At 44.8% G+C, this 6000-nt stretch overlaps 1 long non-coding RNA gene across 1 annotated transcript in view; it reads left to right on the forward strand.

Annotated features, from left to right (window-relative positions):
• LOC113618098 (uncharacterized) overlaps window positions 1-5322 on the forward strand; it is a 96466-nt gene extending 91144 nt beyond the window's left edge. Inside the window, exon 9 of the long non-coding RNA XR_003431885.1 lies at window positions 3149-5322. This is a non-coding gene — a long non-coding RNA (uncharacterized LOC113618098). The remainder of the gene's footprint in view (window positions 1-3148) is intronic.
• The last annotated feature ends 678 nt before the right edge of the window (window positions 5323-6000 follow it).

Consider the following 6000-nt stretch of genomic DNA (forward strand, 5'->3'; position numbering starts at 1 on the left):
AGGGGAGCCCACCTGGCGCTGCCGCTGCAGCTGATCCATCCTCCCTGCCGTCACCCCACCCCCACCCCGCCCAGCTCCCTGCCGCCAGCGGTGAGCAGTGGTGTTACAAACAACAGGTTAATTATGCGACGTCTCACTGCTAGAACCTCACACTCATTTGTACAATAAACCTTCTATAGTACTTTTCCTGTAATACAGACTCTGTCGTGCATGGGTTAAAAGGCTGAGTGTGTGGCGGATTTATTAATCTTTGGGCCCTTCCCAACCCTCGCATCCTCCTATGACCCCTTAGAGGATGACTGATTTCTTTTGGTGTTCAGAGTCAATATAATTTTCTAGCACCATCTGAAATCGGTTATAATGATTGGGGAAGAGCACCGTGCCGCCGATTAAGAGGAGAAAATGTATTGGTGACCTTTGGAGCCGTGAATAAGAAACAAGAAAACAAATACCAAGGTGGTTTTTCTTCTTTCAGTTTTTGAGTTTCATTGCCCTGAATTACGTGTGTTTTTAATGCTAATAAATGGTTAATAGCATATTGCTAATGGTTGTATTTTAGAGGAATCCCACAGAATTTGTGGGGATATTTGTTTTGATGCTGGATACCTAGGAAAAAGTGGGTGAAGTGATGCCTCGGGTCACTTGAAAGGCGTAGAGCGGGAGTATATCCCGCTGCGAGCTTGTAGACCTCACCTTCAAACGCTCCCCTGCCTCCGTGGAGTAGAGTGGATCCCGTGGTCCGCCAGGCCCTTTTCTTACAGGGCAGCGCCAGGCTCAGGTGGGCTGGAAGCTAAATCCGACAAGGCGCGGGAGGGAACATGGCACGGACGACTAGGTTTCTGTGTCCAGGACACGACAAAGTTAACGTTTCCATTCGGTTTGGAAAGCAAGGTGAAGAAGGCCCCAGGTCACACTTGAACTGCTTTCCTGAATTTTACCTTCTTACCCTGGAAGGGAAGTTGTTAGACCGAAAACAACGCCGGGTTTTCTAGGTCCTAGCAGTGGGGTGAAAAGGCGCGGGAGGAGGCTTCCCTGGTGGCGCAGTGGTTGAGAGTCCGCCTGCCGATGCAGGGGACATGGGTTCGTGCCCCGGTCCGGGAAGATCCCACATGCTGCAGAGCGGCTGGGCCTGTGAGCCATGGCCGCTGAGCCTGCGCGTCCGGAGCAACGGAAGAGTCCACAACAGTGAGAGACCCGCGTACCGCAAAAAAAAAAAAAAAAAAAAAGGGCGCGGGAGGGAGCTGTCTCAGCCGCCCACCTCCCAGGGCTCCTCTGCCGCTTCTTTCTGCCCCAGGTACTGATTTAGCCGAAGGTCAGCCTGCCACGCCACCAGCTGTCTCCATGTGCCATCCTGCTGCATGGAAGGGGCACCTTGGCAAAGTCCAGGCCTTGTCCTTCCGCTTTCCCTCTGGCCTGGAGCAGCTCCGCAGCCTGACGTCAGGTGACAGCTTGCCCTGCTTCCCAAAGCTCAGGCCTCCACCTTCCTACCCTTCCCACACCCGCCCTGCCTCTCCCCACTCCTGCTTATAATTTGTCCGGGAAAGGCCTTTCGCCTCAGGGCTAGGGCTTGGAATTTCTGTCTGCCACGCAAATCAAATGAGACCATTTCGCTTCCTTTTCCGTCCTGTGGTTATCATTTCCCCAGAACTCTGTCTTTTCCTTTCTTACTCTTGTTTTCCCTGAGTAACCTTACTTACTCCCCTGTTTCCAGATAGACCTGCTACGTGATGACTTTCCCCACCTAGAGCTCCAGCCACAGATGTTTTTCACAACTCCTTGTTTCCATATTTCTAGTTTTTTCATACAAAATCTTTAAGTTTTAAAAGAAAGGATCACGTGTTCATTCAGACAGCTTTACCAGACTTGGCCACCCAATAAGTCACACACGCACACAGGTATTTGGAAGATAATTTGCATGACTCTTCAACTGGTCAAGTCGGGACCAAGCAGCCACTTTCCCCGCAACCGTCTTGCACAAGGACGCCTTACTCAGAACAGGCTATGGGGCAGCTGTACTTGAACCTTGCCTCCAGAGGGAACAGATAGCTTAACCTGCTGTTCTAAACCTCTTTCAATCATTGTGCCAAAGCTGTGCTCATTTTCATTGCCCAAAACCAGCTCTCGCCGTGGTTAAAGCTGACCGCCTCCCCTGCCCCGGCCTCACCCACACTCTCCAAGCCTTGCCTCTCTTCTGTCTTAACTTCTTCAAAATCCACCCCTTTCTCTGCACCCTCAGCAGCCTCCTAGGTGGCTTTCTTGCCCCACCTCTTAACCTTTAGTCCAGCTTTTGTGTTTTGTCCAGTTATTCTTCTACTGACACGTGACTTTGCTCCCTCTCTGTCTTTCGTGGGTCTCACCCCTGCCTATGTGGCCACCCTCTTCTCCAGACACCCCCCCCCCCCCCCCCCCCCCCCGCCTCTGGGCCCCCCCCCCCCCCCCCCCCCCCCCCCCCCCCCAGTTAGGGCCTGGCTTCTGAGCTCACCCAGCTGCTGCTGCTGACCTGCAGGCACCTGCACATTTCCAAGCGTGTGTGTAATATTCCCTCTGCCCACAACTTCCTCCTCCTTCTCAGCCTGAGAACTCCAGCAATTCTTCAGCGTCAGGCTCAAGAGACTCTAAATCAGATAAGAAACAACAATAATGATGACAATAGTAACAGCTACCACTGAGCTTTTATTTTGTGCTAGGCACTTGCTCAGCATTTTACATGAATTATCTCACTTAATCTAACTTGCAAAATAGTCCCATGAAGTAGGTATTAATTCAAATTTCTGCACGTGAGAGAACAAACAGAAGAATTAAATAATTTGTCCAAGATCATGTAACTGTAAGGTTTTTGCGTAGGAGTACAAACCCAGATCGCTCTGATTCCAGTGCCTCTCTCTTGATCAGGGCTGTTCTCTTCATTGTGGATGTAATCATGGGGCTGCTCGTTTGGTAGACGCCTCTCAGATGGCCCCCACTGATCCCCACCTATGGGTATTCATGACCTGTGTAGTCCCCTCCCCTTGAGCGTGGGCCGGACCTAGTGACTTGCTTCTTGCCGATAAAATGCAGCAGAAGTGGATGTCCCTTTTGAGATTAGGTGACAAATGGACTGTGATTCTTTCATGTTTTTGCATGTGCTGTCTGTCTCTCTCTCTCTAAGGAAAGACACCTGCCACGTTGGGATCTGCCCAATGGAGAGGCACATCTGGCAAGGAATTGATGGCTTCAGACAGTAGCTCATGAGGACCCGAGGCCTTCCAAGAGCCACATGAGTCAACTTGAAAATGAATCCCCCTGCAACCAGCCTGGGGATGACTGCAACTGCAGCCAAACCCTTGACTGTAGCCTATGAGAGACCCTGAGCCAGAGGACCCAGTTAAAATGTGCCCGGATTCCTGACCCACAGAAATTGTGACATAATACATGTTTGTTGTTTTAAGCCACTACATTTTGGGGTTATTTGTTATGCAGCAGTAGATAACTATACAACTCAAAGTACTCATGTCTAGACTCAAACTTTCTGCTTACAGTACCTAACTTTTTAGATAAACTTTTTGTTGGAATAACTTTAAAGAAAAGATGTACAAAGAACACCCTCTGTTACATTGTATGTAATCATGGTACATTGTCAGTACTAACAAACCAACATTGGTACCTTATTGTTAACTAAATTTCAGGCTTGATTCACATCTCACTAGTTTTTCCACTAAGGTCCTTTTTCTATTCCAGGATTGGGGTCATATTTGTAATAGCCTAATAGATATCACACCCGATAACTCTTTGTGTAGAGAAAGAGAGATGAAATATACATGTGTTTGCTAAAATTTGGGAGACCTACCCATAGATAAGAAAAGAATATTACCAAAGTCTTTAATCAGGGATCTTCTTTATAATTATTTGGAAAAATAACCATTACATTACTTAGCTGAAAACTATTATGTGAAGTTACTGAGGGGAGAGGTGGGAGTGGCTCCAGGTAATAACTGATAAGGCCCTAACAAGTCAGAAATACTTTAAAAAAATAAAATATACCTTTCTAAAAAGCAATAATATTTTAATAAACTAAAACTTTTAGAGTTTTCATTTATTAATAAGCATGTCAAATACTACAAGATTCACCAATGTTTCATTTGCCTTATGATGTTGGTATAAATTAATTTTTATTTATATAATATGCAAATACCTAATTTGCTTGTAACTATTTAAATGGCAACTATTCAACTAAAAGTACTAATCTGCGTTTTTCTTCATTCCTGTGCAGTGTGATACTGGCAAGTCACTTGGTCTTTCTGGGTTTTTCTTTGGAATGAATTTATATTGCTAGAATTTTACCACAAATCAGTCATGCACTACAACCACTTAGTAGCTGTAAACATTTTGCAAACAAAACTCTGTGTACAAAGTTTAATAAAACTAACCACTCTCTAATTGCTTAAACATTTAGCTGCATTATTTTGCAGCATTGTTCCAAGTGATTCGTAAAGAACAATCCACATAAAAGTAAAACTTTTAGGAAAGAATGAGTGATGTTACTTAAAGGAGAAAAGACACCCCATTTTTACATACACTCTCGTGGTTGAGTTTTTTTAGTAGGGTGTATAAACGAGGACATCAAGTGACTTAGGAGAAAATAACAAGCACAGCGACGCTTTGGATAGATCCTAAAAAGCTATTAAGTGAGATAGGATTTTTCAGATCTTGGCGACCTACCAAAAACCCAAATAAACAAACCACTAAAAAATAACAACAGAAACAAATTTGAACTCTGAAAATAATGCACTCATGAGACCCCAAGTCTTAGTGGCCAAGGTTTGTTTCTTGGCTTGTCTCTTAAGGATCAAGGTCTTCTTTGTGGCCAGAATGACTTACCTGATTTTCAGTAATTGACTATTGAATAAAACAGACAATAGAAGATGTTGCAGAAGGACGGGATGCCAAAGAATGAGAAATAAATACGATTGGGAAAAAAGGGAGCAGAATACAGTGTAACCTCATTCACAAGCCGTCACTTCCCAGAACTCTGAATTCATTAAGTTTTCCGCACTTCTCTACTCTGAAAGTGTCAGATGACAAGAAAGCAAGCTGTTAAGTTTACTGAAGAACTGCATGCATAAATATTTCTAATATTATATTTTGAGGTTAGTACATAATTCATTTCTGTCTAATGTGCCTACAGTATAATCTTGGCTATGCAGGGTTATGACTGATCCTCAGAAACCGTGGAAACCATAAATCATCGAAGGCTTCAATCATATTCATCATCCTATGCTTACTAAAGCCAGAAGGATGTAGAAATATGTTGCAGAGACTTTGTAAACAACTCTCATTTAGCCAGAAATAAAATCTGTATACTCTACAGACAGAATCCAGTATTCTTTATATTTTATTACTGAGATACAAGTCACCTAACATAAAGTTCACCATTTTAACGACTTGAAGTATATAATTCAGTGGCTTTTTGTACATTCACGACGTTGTGCAACCTTTACCACTCTCTAATTCAAGAACATTTTCATCACCCCCAAAAGAAACTCCGTAGCCATTAAGTAGGCGTGCCTCGGTGCCCCTCTGCCACCGGTCTGCTTTCCGTGGATTTGCCTGTTCCGGGCATTGATCCAAATGGATTCGCACAATATGTGCGCCTGGCTCCGCTCAATTGGCATAATGTTTTCAAGGCTCTTCCATGTTGTAGCAGTGTCTGTACTTCATTGCTTTTGTGGCTGAATCACATTCCACTGTATGGGTAGACCACATTTTGTTTATTTGCCATCAGTTTGATGGGCATTTGGCTTGTTCTTTACATTTACATTTTTATTTCTATCAATGGCATACATGTCTATAGACTATCAAGTCAGATGGTGCTAGTCCCACGATAACAATGAGCCATCCTCTGCCCTCCCTCAAGCAACCACTTTCAGCCCATTTGTTTCTTTTTTTTTTTTTTTTGCGGTACGCGGGCCTCTCACTGCCGCGGCCTCTCCCGTCGCGGAGCACAGGCTCCGGACGCGCCGG

Source organism: Aethalodelphis obliquidens, unplaced genomic scaffold, assembly GCF_003676395.1.
Source record: "Aethalodelphis obliquidens isolate GAN/ISIS:26980383/991018 unplaced genomic scaffold, ASM367639v1 scaffold5, whole genome shotgun sequence".
NCBI lineage: Eukaryota > Metazoa > Chordata > Mammalia > Artiodactyla > Delphinidae > Aethalodelphis > Aethalodelphis obliquidens.